The 19,858-nt window shown below is 40.4% G+C and overlaps 1 protein-coding gene across 7 annotated transcripts in view; it reads left to right on the top strand.

Annotated features, from left to right (window-relative positions):
- Positions 1 to 19,858, top strand: part of GRIK2 (glutamate ionotropic receptor kainate type subunit 2) — a 202,222-nt gene that overhangs the window by 112,811 nt on the left and 69,553 nt on the right. The gene's annotated exons all lie outside the window — the stretch shown is intronic.

The following is a 19,858-nucleotide window of genomic DNA, read 5'->3' as shown; positions in this document are numbered from 1 at the left end:
TAGTACTGTAGCAGAAGGTCCTAAAAAAAAATCCTCCTTTCTGGACTAAATTTCTCCTTTCCATCAGGCTTGGAAAAGTTCTGGGATTTTATCACTTAGAGAGAATTTCAATAGCTGAGGTTAATATAAAGAAGATACCTTAATATCTTATTTATTCTTACACTCCTGAACAAATTCCCTGTTTTCCACTTCTTCTGGCCTGCTCTGTTACAGCAAGGAGACTGTGCAGTCGTCTTGCCTGCACAGCAGTCACTGGCAATGTGGCAAGCAAGACCTGCGTGTGGCTTTTCAGTTTGCAGCAGGGGTATTTATGGGAAGTTGTGCCAAAACTCACAGTCAGCTCTTTTTCCTACCATGATTCCTCTTGTTTGCCTTTCTCATTTACATGCTGCATTGAATAGTTCATTGCCCAAATGTGTCAGGACCTCTTTATGTCCTTTTGAACCTGGTATTTGAGGGTCCAAAGGCTGTTCACTAAAGCTCTTGAAGAGGATTCAGGAGGATAAGCTGTCTTTCCTAGTAAAATCTGCCAAGTTTTCATTGGTGAATGGCTGCTGAAATGAGATCACTCGTGGCTTCTCCCATTCTGAGGTTTAATTGAGTCAAAGGGAACAATTCTGTTCATTCTGCTCCATGCTGTTCGTTGATAGACATCTGCCTGAATGCCATTCACTGTTGATCTAAATCACTATCTCAAGCCACCTGTGGCACTTTGATAACTGCATTTGCATTCCCTTTGCCTCCAGGAGGAGCTGGGGGATGCTGGAAGGTATTATACCATCTATATTACCATTTCTGTTCACACACATGGAATCTTAGTCCCTATGTTCACATGTGAGTTTACATGCCCAGTTTTCTGTGATCACTCTGCCCATTCTGTGACCAATTTAGAAACACTATAAACCTATATAGCATGGAGTCTGCTTTTGGAAGTATCCCAGCAGTCAAAACAGTGACCCTGATCATAAGGAATTTGTGTTTATCTAATTGGGTTTAACTACAACCAAAGGAAATCTCATCCACCTTATTTAGTGCTTTGGGTAAACAGCTTCCAGAGGGGCTTCTGAAGACTTTTGTCAGTGTTGTATAACATCTCAAAGCAACGTTTGATATCTGCCATGGGCTGTGATGTGTGAGTCTTTGTGCCATGTTACCATCCATTAGCAAATGATCCCATAGGCCTTGCTGAGAAGGCTAAAAAGCAGTCTGAGGAGCAATGTCATTTGGTACTGAAAGATCCTTGCTTTGTTGGAACATATGCAGTGTTTTATCCTTACAATTAACAGCCCTTGCTAATTGCCAGCACATAGAGTTGGCATTGTTTGTGTGAAGAAAGCAGTTTACTCAGGAAAAAAAAAACCCTGGGTCTCCAGAAAAAGTGCTGAATATTCTTTTCTGATGCTGGATCACTGTGCTTTGTCAAAATATTGCCTCCTCAATATGTGACAAGAGAATCAAAGAAAAGACAAGTCTAGATTTGGCACTCTGTGTATTTACTTAGCAAATCACAGCATGGAGTAATGTTAAATGTGCCTGAAGAGAAGGGTTTCTCTACAGAGATTTGAGTGTGTTCTGATGCTTTTGAGGGGGGAAAAAAAACACCCAAAGAGTGGTTTTGGAGGTAGGGCAAAGGAGGCTCATTTGCTTTATTTGGGGTTTTTAACATGTGTTGTGCTGTGGCATGGATAGTGTCAGTGAGGAAAAGGAAATGGTAACTCTCCCCATTAATGCACAGTAGCAGTATTGTCACGAGCTGTGCAAAGCCATGTAGGCCTCCAAGCTGAAGAACAAAATACAAGAATCTAGTGGAATGGCAATAGAGTCACTAAGCAGCTAAGAAGTGCTGTCAAAAGATTTTTTTACTAACAGGATACAAGTTGTGATTGCAAAACGTGCAAGTTAGCTGATGGACTCTGTTTTAGCACCAGTGGCTGAACTCACAGGCTGCCTATATATATCAGAGAATGAATTCAACCAGCAGCTGAGCTGCTGTGTTGGACTGCTGGCTTTTTCCCCCCAAACCAGAAAAGCTGATGTAGGAGACATTCTATTTATTGAAGTCATTTCATGCATCCTGCTTGGAACACCTTGACTTAACACTGAAGGGTTTCCTCGAGAGTAATGGTTATGGAGTTATAGTGATAGGATGATAAATGGAACATCAGCAGTTGTGATTTCTGTTTGCCCTGCTTCTGGAGGGCCCAGAAACATATCACAATATTGAACAGAAATGGCTGTGAGGATTGAAAGGCTGCTGTAATGCTAAATGAGCCAAACATATGAAAATGAGCATTATTGGCTTGCTAAATATGTTGACCATATGCAATGAATTTCTTTATGTCATTTAATGAAGAGGGAGACATAAAGCACTGGAAGCAAAGCCAACGTGATCTGATGGCTGTTAACCCTGCAGCAAATCCTAGCTACAGATGTTCAGAGGAAGAGCAGTTTCTGCAGGGCAGTATTCCAGAGGTCTCCTTTGAATTTTCTGGGTTTAGGATTACTTGAAAGCCAGGAAAACCTGGGTAATGAGAGGACTTCATGGATTTTCAGTCTTTTATTCTTGCACATAGACCCTGTATCATTGTATAATGTTCATACAGATGCAACCTGAAGTTACTCAGATATTTGTAACAGAATAGGCAAATGTCCAATTATTTGGAGTGCTATAGAATGTCAGAACACAAGTTGATTAAAAATTAATGATCAGTTTCACACTTCAGAATGGAAAATAACTGAAGTTCTGCAAATTTGGCTAAAACCAGGTTCCCTAAATTCCTCTGACTCAGTCATCCCTAACCATTGCATTCTGAAAATGTGCCAATAGAGCTACATTGGAGGGAAAACAAAACAGAGAAAGAAAGCCCCAAATGAAAATAAATGTACAAAAATCTTACTTCTAAGAAGCATAGAACAAGTCTTCTTTGGGGGGGGGGAAGATGAAATATTAGACTGGGTGTGTGGTTAAATGTTGTACATCAGACCAGAAGCATATGTTTAAAAGAAGCAAGGAAATAGATTGAGCCTATTTCTTGGCTTTAAATGCTATTCAGTATCTGGAGAAAAGTAAGAACTAAGTTTCTGTAGGCAGAAGTCTGAGAATTCTTTAGCTCCTGCTTATCTTTCTGATTTAGCTGTTAAGCAGAAGTTTGCCTGGCTTCTCCAGCCTCTAATTCATGAAGAGGAGGAGTTGTTTAAGCACCAACAGGGCCTAACCAGAAATTAATCTGAAAGCAAGGAGTGTGGTAACTGCTTTAGATGCTGAAACTAAACCAGTAGTGTGTCCTGCCAGCATCTCTGTTTTATCTGTGGAAATCATCCTGTGTCCATTCTAATGATGGTGAAATTGCTTCAGTGTAAAGATGATCATGGAGTTTCAGACTTAAGAACAGAGGGGAGCCTTTTTGGCTCTGTTACAGTATCACCACAAGTTCTGCCTGTAGCAGCAAGAGCATCATTCTGATGTGAAAACAATTATACCATTTGGAACTTTCCAGCACCCCACAGCAGCTAAGGGATTTGATTGATTTGATTAGAAAATAATAACCCTTCCCAATATCAAAATATCCATCACCTTTCAGCATGACAGAGAAAGGCTGAGATAGAAATAATTTGCCTTAAACTGGCCTGTTCTGGCACTTTGTTCTGTTTGGTTCTGTTTTGTGTTGTGTGGCTGTTAGATGTGTGTGGCACCTGCACTTGCCAGTTAGGACTTGCCTAAGGCTTTACAACAGGTAACCTCTAGCTGTGAGTACCATGGAAGTGACATCAACTTGATGAGATCACTCCTACCACTTCACCAGACTAAAGACAGCAAACCACCCAGAGCTGCTGCCTCTTCCCTGCCTCCAAGAATGGCTGCATGGAAACATTTCATGGGGTAAATAGTGAGGTGGTGGCTGGCAGAACTTTGTACAGTTTCTTTCCATTCTCCAAGGTGTTTAAAGAAGTTTTTGCCCTTTCCCATGAGAGACAGCTCTAGTTTTACACAGAACAGGATGTCTCTGTGATATTAGCTTATTGCTGTAGAAGCAGAGATGTAGTGCTCCTGTACCAGAGCACTACCACCAGTGGTACAAGACAGTTTTCAGCTAATGAGTGCTACAACACTTAGTTCATGTTCTGGAGCAGTTTTCTTGGTAGGTACTTTGCAGTGAAAATTAGGAAGGTTTGTGGTGTGATGTAGGTTCAGAGAAGTTCCTCTGACAGCATTCCAGGCTTAGAAAACTCTCTGGGTTTGTGGCTGGCACCATGTAAACAATGAACCCTGTCCAGAAGAGAAATGGAAGCAGTTAGCAGAATTTTATACATTGCTCTGCTTTGCTGTGCTATGTCAAGTTGCAAAAAATATCTGACAAAGGCTTTTAATTAGTTCTATGTATTCTCCATGCACTTCCTTCTCTTACTTTCTCTTGTTTGCTCTCCCCTTCTAATAAATGGGCATGTTAGAGGAGAGTGAGTAGTGAAGCATGTCAAAATCCTGGTCAGTGTGCCCTTCATTTACTGCAATGAAAGGAATTTTCACCTTGCTTCAAATGTAACTGTAATTAGACAGAGTTGCTAGGGAGGTGCACAGCAGTGGCTCCTCTCATCTTGCTGCTGCTGCCAGAAGCTCAATTCTGCCCCCAGCTTAAATGTCGATGGGGATTGTAATGGTTGTGACACCTTCCTCCTCATCCTGACTTTCCTTTGTGCCTGTAGAACAGGCAAAACTGAGGAAGATGATGGTGTCAGTCCTCTATGCACACATGGAAATGGCTCCACAGGTGAAGGCAGTGAGGATTTTGGGGTGAGCATGACAGCTTAGTTTCTCTTTCTTGTAACACAAGGCAGCTTCTAGCAAGCATCACCAGGTGAGGTTGTACCTTCTTAAGGAAAAAAATTACCAAATTCTTGCTTTTGAGAGGCCGCAATTCAGAAGGAGAAGTGAAATCATTTAAATAGTTAAACAGAATGAGGAGAAAACAAAGTGAAAAATGAGTGTGTGTGTGAAGCAGTCAGGTCCAGCAGCCACAGTTCATCAGCTGCCTGGCCAGGACCACATTTTGGTTTACTCTCTTCATTTCAGAAGTGAATTTTGAGGAGGTCTTTTAAAGACAGACATTGATTTTGGCCTTGAGGCTTTTCTCACATGAAGTCTGGATGGGATTCAAATGTCAGGGGTGGAATAACTACACAGGTTAGCTTATGGTAATGACATTAAAATCAATTCCCAGTTTGTTTTTCTCTGGGGGAAGTGAAGTGGATATGAGGAATAAATAAAGAAGAAAATCTTGATAAGTACACTTCAGATTAACTTGGGTGGAGAGAGATATGCTTGGAAGTATTGGGACTGATGGAAAGCTGTGCATCCCATGCACTAGCTGCCTTTACAGACAGGTGGAAGCTGCTGTAGGTCCTGATTCACAGACACCAGAATCCTTCAGGAGGTCTTGAAAACTGAGACATTGATATTTATGCAGCTGAATCTCTCTGACATTCTTGAAGTCACAAACGTTTGTTTTGGCAGGCTGGTCAGAGGCAAGATAATAATTAGATGCAGGTAGGCTGTGTGGCACTAAGAGCAATGCAAGTCAAATTGCAGGGTTACATACAGAATGAAGGCAAGGTAGTGGTCCTCAGTAATGAAAGTTTCTGTAATTGCCCTTCCTCCAAACAGAGAGAGAGAAAAAGAACAATCTATAGCCTAGCTCTGCATAAGGGAATGAGTTTCTGCAGGAGTCCAGAAGCAGTTTGGATCTAGCACCTGCATTGTTGAAATACTGTTTCTAGATTCACAGCTTCTTGGAAGCACAGTTGGGAAGAAATCCTGAGCTGAGGCAAGACCTGATCCATTCAGTACCCTGACAAGGCTTTATTGGATTGGAGAGGTGTAGGGTGACTCCCAGCTCATAGATAGTGCTGTGAAGGGGGCACATAACTGAGGATGAGAGTTGCTGTTTGTCAGTGCTGTCAGGGAAACAAGAACTGCAATCTTGATAGCATCTTGCTGATTGGTTTATAGAGAGCTCACGTCTGGGCTTCAGGTTTTTGTTTGAAGGTGGGACCATAGGAGGAGAAGCAATGAATTTATAGGGAAGAGAGAACTGTGTGGAGAAGATAAATCATACTTTTCTATTTACCCTTTTTCAGATAACAGAAAAGGAAGGAAAGTGAAACCAAATTGAAAGTAACAAATTTAAAACAGCAAAGAGAATTAATTGGGGGGGGGGGAGCAAATTGATAATTAACCTCGAACTCAGACTCAAATAAGAAGGGAGTGCTTTGTAATACAGCTGTAGTGATTAGAAATGGAAGTGCATCTGAGCTAATGTTTCAGCTGGTGGAGGTTATAAAGAAACTTTTCCCTGTAGTGTGTGATGATTTTCAATGTTGTTGTAGTTTTCATCTTTCTGGGTGTTTATTTCAGCCTCATTTGAAATGCTGGTGCTAACACCAGGCCGAAGCAGGACGTGTTCTCGCAGAGGCTTTCATTATTTGTTTTCCCTAGTCCAGAGAGCAGCAGAGTTGAGGAAAACAAAATAAAATCATTCATCAGTGTGGAAAATAGCAGGCACCATGAATTTCTCCTGATAATATTTACTATGCTCCATTAAAGAGAACATTCCTACTGATTATGACAATTTCAGTGAAACAATAAATCTACCTCGTAGCCGGTGCTGTGTAATGTCACTTTATTTCATGTCCTGTGCATTTCATTAACTTGTTTGCCCTGTCTCCTGTGTAAATTCTTTGTGCATCAGACAAGTCCACAGCTAAGTTCCTAGGTGTGGGAAGTATTCCTGTAGATCTATTTCCAGTGTTCACCAAAGATCATGGGAAATAAATTGCCATTGAGTCCTGTAGACATTAGCTAAGGTCCATTCGAAGCTACGTAGAAGCCATCAAAGATAAGGTGGGATGCAGCTCAGGAGAAAAAGTTAATTCAATGAGGGCAACAGGCAGAGAGGGTAGAAAGCTCTCCTAGGTTTGAGTTAGTATTTGAAGCAATGGTGAAAAATGTGGCCTTGAATTTGGGCCTTTATGAATGTTACCGGCATCATGACCATTATGAAACAAAAGCTGCAACTGTCATCTAAGTTGGTTCAGAATATGCACCTGAATATTTATTTTTTTGTTGTAGTAAGTGACAATTAGGTAAGTTTTTCCCTACTTCCCTGTTAATAATTCCTGGTTTGCAACTTTGTGCCTAAGCAGTTCACTTAGGTTCAATGGCATGTGTTGAGATTGCAAGTTGTTGGTTAAAGTCATTAATACATCGTGACAGAGTGGTAAACAGGTAGGCTTTCGGCCCTGGGAGAAAGAATTCTGATTCTTGAAACGGTTTTGGTGAAGGCATTTGGCAGCTGAAGATGACAATGTGTGGGGGGCAGGGGGTGGAGCAGGGAGAGGAAAAAAAAGAAATGGAAAAAAAGGGGAAAAAAAAAAGTGGGGAGGAAGGAGAAGAAAAAGAAAAGAAAAATAAGAAAAAATAAAGAGGAAAAAATGAAAAAGAAAATACAAAGGGGAAAAAAGGCCAAAAATTGGACTTCAATGACGTACAGCCAAGTTTCAATTTCGGCAAAGAGCTGCCTTCTTTATTTTCCAGGCTTGTTCAATAGCTGCTGATCTTTGAGCAGTTTTAGCTGTCATAACAAATGCCCCTTCCCAAAGTCCAAAGGCGAGGAAAATTTTGCCCACAGGGATCCTTAGAAGTGTCTCTACCTGTTTACTGTGCTGTCATTATTGAAAAACCACACAAACTTTACTCTGCTTCTCCTTGCTGTGTGTAACGTTTGCCATTCGGTTTTACGAAGAGGCATAAGCCCGCACGCGGAGCGGTTGGTGCACGTAACTGCTCACGGAAGCTGGTGTGTTAGTGCATATTTGCTGTGATTAAGTAGTAAATTTGTGTAGATGAAGTGTCTATTGATCCATATTTTGTCTCTGATGTAGGTTCACCAGAAGTTAGTGCCTATAAATTTAAAACATTGCCAGGGGGCAAGCCAGATATGAATTTGCTATGTCTGATAGAATCTTACACGATGCTGAATGGTGGCGCAAAAGCAAATATGTTTAGTTAAATTGTTAGTGATGATTTCCTTTCGATTGAGACCGCTTCCTCTAGTCCCAACGTGGCTTAGTTGTTTGATGCTTACAATAATACTGCTTCTGATTTCACTCAAGCCAAGAAAATCCATTGGAGCATTTAGTTCTCTGCATTACATTCTTGGTTTTGATTTGATTATTTTTTTTTTCAGTCAATTAAAGTCCAAACATCTCTTTCAGGTCAAACCCCCAGTTCAATCCAGTAGTTTAATCACTGGGGTGTGTTGTTCCTGTTTTAAAGAGCAGCAAGAAAAGAGAGTTTGTGGTCAGGGGAAAATATTGCTGAATTGCCTAACGTGTTCTGACTGCTTTGTTTACAGAAAACTCTTCTTTTGCATGGACTTTTTCCTGCTTCATTCTCAAATTTAAAGCCACTCTGCCATCCAGGATGTATTTGTTTAAAAACTTGCTTTACAGCAGGGCAGAAAGAGTCATTCATGACATAAAGCAATTGGAAGCTGGGTGCGTGAATTGTAGTGTTACAGCCAAGCCAGTTACAGGGAGATCTGGGTCCATTCTGCCAGTCCTTAGTCAAAGAAGCATGGATAAAGCAGTGGTGGTTTCTCCTTTATTCTTTTGGTAGTTTCTCTTTTATTCTTTATTTATTACTTAACGAAAGCTTGAGGGTGTGTTTGTGTTTTTCCTTTGGTTATGCTATTGGTTTGGTGTGGTTTTTTCAAGTGGATGTGAAAAATGTGACTCCCACTCCTACTTCCCTTTTTCCAAGTCATCAGTAAGAGAGAAATCTCCCTCTCTCTTATTTCCCTAGCAAAGCATGTTATCTACAAACCTCTTGGGTAAATTATTTGCCTTGTAGGCTGCAAGTTTATGCTTGTTTTTGTTTTTACAGTACATCAGAGCCAATTGTTCTTAGTGTTTATTCTCATAACATTAGTTATGATGCATTGGCTTTGAAGGTTTGTTTAGTATTATCTCTTAAAATCGCTTGTCCAATGCACTAGGAGATGATTCCTTGCTGACTGCAGGAGGGTTGGACTAGATGACCCTTGGAGGTCCCTTCCAAGCCAAACTGTTCTATGATTAGTGAGGAGGGTTGGACTAGATGATCTTCAGAGTTCCCTTCCAAGCCAAACTGTTCTATGATTAGTGATGAATGGAGGTGAAAAGAACTGAAGACTCAGCTTAGCACTTCAGATGCTCACTGCAGCCATATGGGCTTCTCCTTCTACAGACTTCAAAATACATTTAGAATTATAACTCATCCTGTAGTGTTTTGTCACTTTGTGGATCCAAAAGGAGATGGTGAATTCTGTGAGAAATGGAGTAGTCCAGAGAGTTCCAAAAGACTAAGCTGCTGAAAGATTGCTCAAAGCAGAATATTAAGGAAAAACTTCACCAGTGTTAGGGAGAGAGTCAGGATTTTGGCAGTGAATACATCTCTAAATAGTCCTGAAAACCAGTAGCTCAGATCAGGAGGAGCAAATGTGGATAACTTTATACCCCAAAAGAGTATAATTATGTCTGAATGTTCTTGGGTGCAAAATATTATGGCACTCTGTACTAAACCCCTTTTTTGGGAGGTTAAAATAAGTTTCATGTACTTAGCATTCCTCATAAGCCTCCAGGTGTTTGGTAGATTGCTCTCAAAATCCATCCTTGTGGGTTTTACACACAGAGATAATTTATGTTGTTGGTATCTTAATGTCTGATGAAATACAAGTGTGGGTAACTGCTGCCTCTCCATTCAGCCATTGCTGTGCAGGGCATTTAGCTTTCACATTCATTTGGAAGAAATAAATCAATCAGTGATTCTAAAGAATGGAACTTAAATGAATGGTGAAATAGTCATTATTTATTTAGAACTATTTATTTTAAGTAGGATTAGTTTGGGGTTTGTCTTGCAGGTCTGTAACCTGACATTTAAAGATGTGCAATAATACAATTCAGGAATGGCTGGCTTGCCTTTTTTTCCTCCTTCTTTTTTTCCTTGAAAGAATTACTGAATATTCATAGTGTAGCTAAATCCTCTGCCCAAAATAAATCTATCCTCAGTGCTGCAATAAAATAATAATAATGCTTGTTGCAGTCGTGACATTTATGCCTCATCTGGGCCTATCTTTTAAATATTCAGAGTGTTTCAAAGGGTTTTGCAAGCATTAGAAAGACAAAATATTGCCCTTTTTGTTTTTCTGGAGGAGCTCGCTGTGTTACCAAGTTTGTAATTACAGAAGGAACCACCTGCTTTCCAATTAAGTCTTAGTGGAGTGTGTTGATAGCAGTATAATTAGTATAGAAACTGACCATAAATATGAGAAGTTCTATACAATAGCAGGATGGAAAGAATGCTCAAGCAGTGCTGGAGAGATTATTAGCATAAGATAACAGTCACATAACTAAAATTATTTCTTGCTTCAGGAGAATGCTCCAGTTGGGTTTGTTCCTCAGGGTGGTTTAGTACAGGCTATAAACAAAACCCCTACCCACCAAACCCAAACCATCTCTTTTAAAAGCAAAGCTGTAATACTAACTGCTTTCATGTGGGTAAGGAAAAAAACAAGACAGCAGTGATGGTTTTGAGGAGATAAAGTAGTACAGGTATCACTTCTAGTTGTCTTCTATTTCCCTTCAGTAGAGTGGTGTATAAGATGCTTCCCTACAGCTATATATGACAGGCAAAATCTCTTTGCATGTAGTAATTAGTTTACAGCCCCCTATAGCCTGCAGCCCAGCAGGAATTATTTGCAAGCAAGCACAATATAAACAGGAAGATAGTTCCTGTTGTAAAGCAGCTGACTTACTTCTGTTGCCACCGACCAGGTGAATTTGGATGGGAAGCTAAGTCAGCAGAGGGTATTAGAAAGCTGTGTTGGTTGAGGTTGTGGCTGTTGCCTGAGAAGCAGCATAAACTTGGTGAATATTGAATATTTTAAACATAAAATGAACGTATTTCTAGTGGTGGTGGTGTTTTTCATTACAATGAATTGAACAAAGTGAACCAAATATTATGCTTGTAAAAAGGAAATCCAGGAGGGAGAAGTTTATCACTCTTCCAGAATTTTTCTTGAAGCCTCTGAGGTATTTAGAGATCCTTTTACATAATTCTTTCAGACATGCTTGGAATGCAGGTTCAAACAAAATGTTGTTATGGAAAATCTGTAACGATTTGCTTTCATTCTGAGCAAGTTTTGTGTCAGGTAGATCAGTCAGGGGTACAGCACTACACTCCAGATCCTCTGGGACTGTTCTCTGCCTCTGCTGCCCATCACTCTCACAGTCTATACTTAAAATTTTGGTTTCTGTTGCCCATTCTCTTTCCTTTTTCTAATTAATTCTTCATTTCACTCTCTGTGTGAGGGTATTTTATGCTGGTACAAGTTAGGTATAATTGGTTTAATTTCCATAGCCTCTAACATAACTGCAGACTTTAATCTCTGCAGCTAGGCTAATCCAGAATATGCTTTTGGTTCCTTCAAGTATGTGACAGCATCCTCGCAGTGCCTTGACTGTGAGACTCTCAGACATTGGCTTCCAGGGTTTTATCTTTCCTGCTAATGCACTTTCCATTTTCAAAATGGACTCAGACCTCCTAATTATCTTGTCAGCTAACCTAACATTTGGAGTTCATCCATCTGTAGTCAGAACTGATCTTCAGTTTTACTCTCCATTTCTGGTTCCACATTGAATATTTATTTATTCAGATATTGATCATTTGTTTAGCATCTCCAAGAGACGTGGCACCGAGAATGCAAAGGATCTTCAATTTTTATATTGGAGACTAAAAAAGCAGTAGGCATTCCTGCCCAAACAACTGGAGCACCACAGCTCAGTAAATTATTTGCTAGGCTTGGAGATACAGGGTGATAGCACAAGCAGCAGCTATAAAAATATAGATGGAAGTACAAAACCTTCTGTTTTATCATTTCTTTTTTAAATTGTTTTCCTTGCCATCCCAGTTGAAGAAATTCTACCTTTGGCTTGGTTTCTCTTCCTAATTCATGCAATTTCCTCTTTACACTTAGCAAAGGAAAGATTATCTTGGCAAATATTAGTTGTGTTTTGTAATGATCACTTAAGGCACGTTAGCTTTCCAGGATTCAACCCAGGATGCTTGGCTGTGTAAACTTTGGGTTCATCCATGTCTGACAGGATTGCCGTTGGGGTCACCATGGGCTTATTACCCAGGAGCATGCCAAGTCTGCGTATTGCAGTGCTTCTAACACCCATTCTAATGAAATCCTGATTTTGTACCTGTGAGATGGGCAAGGAAATAAACAAGGAAGAGTCAGTAGTGTAGACAGGGGGGTGTATTTTCCATCTCTCGGCTCTATGGTCTGCTTTAGTGGTTTATTCCCTGTCCCCCCTGCCCCAGTCCTGAAAATAGTAATGATTTTATTAAAGGCATGCTCTTCAAAGGCAAACTAATAGAAAGGGATGATTCCTGTAGTTCTGCAGTGACTGACCCTTATTTCACAAGAAGAGATCAGCTGAAGAATTTGGATGATTTTTGAGACAAAACTGTACTCTCTGTACTTAAACTTTATCCTTGGGACAGGATCCCTGAAACATCTCACAAATCCACCACCTCACAAATAGACAATGAGGACAAAAATCACTAATTGTGGCTGTTGCTCACAGTTCCACAGAGATTCTTTGCACTGTATGAAGGAAAAAAAATAAATATATAGCCTCAGTGCTTTGTGCTGTGGCTACTCAAATCCACTTAGAGTTATTAGGATAATTTCCCCAGGAGGAGCCATGGAAGGCAACTCTCAAATTTAAAATAATTGATTTTAGAAGATGAAGGCCTTTCTGAAAGTGCAGCTTCTACTGCCAGGCTGTCCATTATGGTTTTGACAGTCCTGCCAGGAAATTCACTTGGAAATTGTAAAATTCGTGCACAAAAGCAGCAGAGAAGTAATTAAATGCTGGAATACAGAAACAGCATTGGCAATTAAAGTAGTTATGAGATGTTAGAGCATTTCATATCAAAACATAGCATCCCTGGAATTATATCTCTGGTGCTAAAATGCAAAGAATGAAGGGGAGAACACTTTCTCGTGGGATTCCTCACTGATGAGTATTGATAGAAGCTAAATTGTAGCCTAATGTACTCCACATGCTGAATGTATGTGTAAGCACAGATTGCTCTTTATTGCAGAAAGTTGTATTAACTCTCTGCCCTGGGAGGACTTCATTGTGGTGCATATGTTTAGGCTGCGAGTTATAGAATAATCTCCATCATTTATAATGTATTGACCATAGCTGTCCAGGAGCCATTGGTGATGTAGGTTCTTGTTGGTTGGTTGGGTTTTTTTCAGTGAGAAACTTGGTAGGAAAAAATCTTCCTAGAAAATGTGGTGATTTTTTTTTTTTTCTAAAGATTTTATATTTCTTGTGGAATTTCTGGAGAAAATAGGAGAAAGTAAGGAAAAAAAAAAATAAATGAGAGCCCCTTGCTAGGGAGTAAAAGTTTGGGTTTCTTTCCTGTTTCCTGTCAGTTACTGGCTGAAGACAAAGTGAACTTGAACGTGGGCTTTCTCCATTCTCTGTTGAGCACCAAGAGTGCAATAGTGTTTTAATTAACAAAGTCCTTTATGGAAGCATGGGCAGGAATAGTTGTCGTCTACAGGAGAGTTAAAAGCCTGAGGAAGCTTGTGGCAATTCTTCTCTCAAGTGCACTCCCACAAACACAGCTCTCTGTGGCTCTCAACTTTCTTATACAGAGGAATATTTCTTTGAAAAACCTGAAAAGTATTATGAAGTGAGGAAGATGTTTCTCACCCAGGACTAAATACATTCCAGACTTCACAAAGCCAATAAGACATGGTTTGTGCCTGGAGAAGCACACGAGTCTAATTTTAGACACGACAGAACAAGGGAGCACAACAAATAGCAGAGGAGGGTGGGAGCTGAAGAGGATGGCAGTAAGAAGATTACATGGTTGCTTAGGCTCATTTCATGCATATCATGATAGTATCACTGGTTCATTTGTATATAACATTCTTTAAAGATTCTGTAAATATCCCAGAAGTGGCTGGAGATGCAGTGGAGGGAGAGGAATGTGTCTTAAGATTTAGCAGATGTGAAAGAGGTGATGAAAGAAATGAAGTCTGAATAGAAAATAATGGTCTGTGTTTGTCTGTAGGCTCTTTTGTTTTTCTGTGGGACCTTCAAGCTATCAAAATATATATATTTAGATGTTGATTAACCTCATGCCATCTACATGGAGGCATTTACATTTGAAATATTCTCTTTTGCTGAGTGTCTGAGCATAGCTCTGCTGAGTAGTTCCAGAATAGCCCTGTTAGGAAATGTTTAAGTGTTAATGTGGTTCATGGATGGAGCATGGGAAGGTCCTTGGTGCTCTGAGGGCAGATGTTCAAACTGTTGACCAGAACTCAAATCTCACCTCCCAAGGGAGGATTTTCATGAGGAAGTCAGTCAGTTCTATGCTGTGGAGGATTAACCTTGGCTAAAGGCCAAATGCCTACCCAGCTGCTCACCTGCTCCACCCTGCAGCAGGACAAGGGGATTCAGGTCTGATACCCAAGCAGCCAAATTTTCAAAATCTTAATTTTTTTCTGAAAGGTACAGTTTAGAGAAAAAGAAATGCAGACCTCAACAAGGGGAGGAAGAAACATGTTTAATTGTTGAGTATTATGATAAAACATCCATCTCATCATCTCACATCCTGGGTACTCTTGGAAATACTTTTACTGCTGTGATTTACCTGAATGGTGGTTCCAGTGCAGTAAGATCTGGACTGAGGGTGTAGTCTTGTAGCGAAGCCCTAAAATTTGATGTCTGGAATCATTCTTGCTCTGCTGTGGTGGATGGGAGAATGTGCAACTTGCTACAGCTAAGACTCTCTCACATGAACGCCTTGGTGCTTTGTTGTGTCCAGCAGTATCCGGTAGTGATCAGCATGCCCAGCAGCTGATGAAGAAGATGGGGTAAGAGTCTTTCTTTCTTATCTCAATCTGTGCTCATGAGATGAAGCCTTCCAACTTGTGAGATCTTTGTGCTGAAGGTTTGGCAGTGACAGCTGTTTGCCCACTTCTGAATACAGAATTAACCAGGTTGGAAAAGACCTTTGAGCTCACTGAGTCCAACCTATCACCCAACACCATCTAATCAAGTAAACCACGGCACTAAGTGCCTCATACAGTCTCTTTTTAAGCACTTCCAGTGATGGCGACTCCACTCTTGGGCTGTCTGTGTGTTAGGAGCTGGTGATCACCTTCCCTTGACATTTCTTCACAGCCCTTATCCCAAGAAAAATGAAGGAATGCTGGAGAAGTATCCAAGTTCATTTGTCAGGCTTGAAATAATGCTAGGATAAGAGGCACACTGTGTGTGCTCTCTGTGCCTGGGGAATATATTGCTAAAACACAAGGAGTATGTTGGTTTATAGCTTGTGCTCTAGACAGCATTTTTGTAGCACCATTTCCTCCATTTTTACATGTTCACTTTCAAACCCCCAGCAACAGCATTGTTTCATTGTTGTACCACTCCAAACAGTGCAATTTAAGTAAACAGAGCTACCAGTTATTAATCTCATTAATCCTTTAAGTCATACTTGCACCACATTTATTTACAGTCAGTCTTCCCTTCTCCTGTGTGAATTACTCAGTTCCATGAGTAGAAGCATTCTGTCTGCATCAGAGCAAGAATTCAATCAGTGGCATTTGATTTGTTTTGCAATTTCAAACTGTCCTGTAGAATACAGGTTTTAATTCAGTGGGTTTCTGTTAGCCTTTCCTTAGTCATTGCATGATCCCTGTTTGGGACAGAATGGAAGAGAGCATCATGTCTGAGATAAGGAGGAGAAGTTATCAGTATGGATTTTTAAACAAGAATTAAACTCCAGGCACCGTAACAGCAACTGATAGCTCTTACAGATTGTTAGTTACATATTCAATATCAATCTGTGATTTCAGGGTCCCATGTGTTTTGCTCTTTTGATCCTCAGGCAAAAATAAAATAGAGAGAAATGCCTGCACCTCTCCCTACCCTTAAAAAGAAGAAACTGTTTCTGATTTTTGATGAAAGGCCTCTGTAGGAATTTAGCAGGTACCATGCTGAGCATGATTTAATAATAGATGATGCTTCTTTTGCAAATATCTGGGAACAGCACAGAGAACTTAAATGGTGTGTAAAATATTAGTAATGGAGCCAGTTGGTCTTTATCCCACAAGGCCAAACTATGTGCTCCCAACTGGTATCAGTTCACTTCTGTGTAATATTCTGAGGCAGCCATGTGTTGGAATAATGGGGGGGGGGAAATAAATAAAAAGGCAACTGTTGCTCTGCTAATTAATTTTTTTCTTCCTCTGATCTGCAATGGTTATGGTTTATTCTCTTTTTAATAATATTGCTCTCTAGAATATAGAGCTTAAATTAAAAATGTCTTTAACTCTGGGTGTTAAAGTCTGTATGAAGCATGGCTATTAATCTGCTCTGGAAACAAAATGGTATCAGGGAGAATCTGACAGCTTTTGGAGCTAAGAACTGCTTAAACTGGGGGAGGGTTCACTTTGAATTGAAGGTACACTTTGAGTCCATTTGTCTAGAGTGTGGTAGCCTACACCTTTCAGGAAAGCAGCTGAAATCAAGTCAATGTAGAATCACATCTAAGGTCAGCTAGGCTGAGCCCTCTGGCTCTCTGTAAGATTGTCTTTATTTATTGATCAAAACTGAAGAAACTGCTCTAGTTTATCCAGAATTAGGCATGTGTCTGTTCCTGAGTTTGCCTTGAGCTATGGACAGCGGAGGGGAGGAGTGGGTTCCTGAGGGTCAAGGATTAAGGTACAACATATTTTATCATTGTGACAAGAAGGCTTCCTGTGCCCAGAGTGTGCAAAATTAAGCTGCTAAATAAAAAGGCTGAGATGCTAGCAGCAGAGTACAGCTGATCCCTTCCCAGGGAACAGTCTGAAGCTGGACTGCTATTGAGGCTAAAAGCAGCATTCTCCCTGTAGACCATTGAAAGTTTATGCCTAAGAATGGATCTCTTTGTTGATGCTCTCAATATCGATCTTGCTTTGGAGGACTAGCAAGGTTTGCTAGTGACCTGAACCTTCTAGAATCCCAAAGGGTAGACTCATGAGAGGCTTTCTACCTTTTACCCCTATGTGCCATTTTCCACGTGCTACAGACAAGCAGTTTTGCTCAAGTGAGTCTCCTTTACATGAATTGCAATATAGAGAGAACTGAGAAGCTGCACAACCAGACAGCATAGTATGAAGTATGGTCAATCTTAATTTGCACTGCTCATTCCTGACTCTCTGTAGCTATGCCAGACCAAATATTGCATTCCCTCTCATGAAACATTGTTTATGATCATTTCTACTCTTCCCACACACTCAGAGGCTGAACTGAAAAATCCAATATCTGATTAGAGAATTAGCTGAGCACTTTGCTGTTGTTTTCCATCTGTTTTGATTTTGGTTTTTATATATAGAGAGAGTATTATTTTTACTTATCAACCCTGCAAGACCAAGCTTCTCTTACTCCAAACACTATCATCACAGAGCTTAAATAAATCATAGTCTGTCTCACATAATTTGCAAATGAAATGCTGCAATTCTGAAGTAGATCTTCAGCCTGCTCTTTGGGCATACCAATTCTAATTTCTAATATCATGGAATGTCCCTGAAGTAGAGTTTTACTTGACACAAATCTCCCCTTTCCTGTGTACATCTTGTACCAGCCAATAGTTCTGGAAGAATCATTGTAATTTGTCAGCAGGTAGCAGCACAGAGGAAGAGCAGAGCATAGGTTTTGTGGAGCTTGTTTAATGTCTGGGTTTTTAAAGTGTTTCAGACTCCTGAAGGTGTTAGAGATAGAGACTGTATCTGCAATGTTGGAAGAAACACTAATAGAGAGGGGAAAATGGGAAGAGTACCTGTGATCGGCTATCAGGGAGATCTGTCTTCCAAATTGTATCAGCTCACTTGAGCACTGAGGTTTCCTTTTTGTTTTGTCATCTTGATTGAGCTGGAGAGTTCTGCATTTACATTAGCAGTAGTCACTTAATCAAGGGAAGTGATTATTCCCACATTAGCATTTATCATATCATATTGAAATACTGTGAGCAGCTGTGGGCTCCCCAACACATGAATGAGCTTCAGCAAGGGTCACCAAGCTGCTTGGGGTCTGGGGTGCAAGATTTGTGAACAGAGGCTGTGGGGGGAGCTGGCTGGTTTTAGCATCAGGCAGAAGATTTCCTACCAGGTATTTTGTAATAAGAGAAGCTGATAAGAAGAGATGGGGTCGTGCTCTTTTTGAAGCTGTGGAGTGCTTTATACTTTGAAACAAGGCAGGTTCCAGCATGACCTAAGGGAAGAGAAGACATTATGAGCATAGTTAAACTCAGTAACATGGTGCCCAAAGGCACTGTGGAGTTTTCCTCTCTGGAGATTGAGATCTGGGTGGACATCCTGCTGTTCTGAGGTAGTGGTTAACACTACCCTGAGCTGGCTGCTGGATTATGTGACCCTCTGAACAAATCTGAATGTATTTATGGCTCTGTGAGTCATAAATATTTATTGCAGTGACTTAAACAGTGTAAAACTAGGACATAAAACTTAATTACAGGATCTATAGCTTAAAATTGTTGCATCATGCAATAAGAAATCTTACAGGAATGCTGCAGGGGGGACAAGGAGGAATGGTTTGAAGCTGAGGGAGAGCAGGGTCACACTGGATCTAAGGAACAATTTCTTCAGTAGGAGAGTGGTGAGACTCTGGAATAGGCTGCCCAGGGAGGTTGTGGATGCCTCCTCCCTGGGGGTATTGAAGGCCAGGCTGGATGAGACCTTGAGCAGCCAAGTCTAGTTGAGAGGTGTCCCTGCCCATGGTGGGGAGGTTGGAGTAGATGGTCTCTGAGCTCCTTTCCATCTTCAGTCTTTCTGTGATTCTATGATATTGAAATAAGATGGGAAAATACTCATCTGTAATAGGGCCAGTTTTATCTTCTTTACTTTCTTTCCTCATATATTTTTTTCTGATGCATTTTTAAATACTTCTAAGTATCCATAAAGGAAAAAAAAGATACATTTTACATTCTCTCTTGTGGCCTGAAGAACAGAGAGTAAATTATAGGATGTGTCCAAGTCCTAGACTCAGATTGCAGTCTGTCTTTTTCTTAAAGCTGTCTTGTGTCAAGTTGCTTCTTGCTTTCCTTGCAAATATGGACCATTTTTTTTTCTGTTTTTCATAGCTCTATAACCATAATTAAACAAGATAAGATATCAGACAAGAAGGTAAAGTTATCCATTCGTCTCTGAGGTTGCTCAGTAAAATTGCAGCCACCAAAAATAACATTTGCAGATAGATATTTTTGTACCGCATTCACAAATCTCTGCAATGTATTTACTTTGTCTAGCAAACATTGTCCTCAAGAACAAGATATTCTCCAGCTTAATCTTCATAGATCTCTCAGCAGAGGACCATAAAGATGTGCTTTAGCTTCACTGAGTGCTTGGTTTCCAAGGTTTGTTGGACTGACGACAAAATGACGTGGAAGATGCTTATCTCTTTAATGAGATGGTGAACTCCTCATCTAGTTTTACTACAAAGGAGCAGAAGAATTCAGGTCGCAATGTTTAATTAGAACCCAAATCAACTCTGTTTTGGAATGGCACCTCAGTATTGCTTTGGGGAACCAAATGAAACGTTTCTTTGTCAAGCACAGTCTTTTAAGAGGAGAGGTGTTTTAACTTTGCTTGGAGAGCACAAAAGGGGGGGATTGGGTTTGTCTGAATTTTAACGTGCCTGAAATCATTGTCAAGAAAAATTGCATTTC

Source organism: Dryobates pubescens, chromosome 28 (genome assembly GCF_014839835.1).
Source record: "Dryobates pubescens isolate bDryPub1 chromosome 28, bDryPub1.pri, whole genome shotgun sequence".
Classification (NCBI taxonomy): domain Eukaryota; kingdom Metazoa; phylum Chordata; class Aves; order Piciformes; family Picidae; genus Dryobates; species Dryobates pubescens.
Note: the sequence above shows the minus strand (reverse complement) of the source record. Positions and strands in the feature narration are given on the sequence as shown.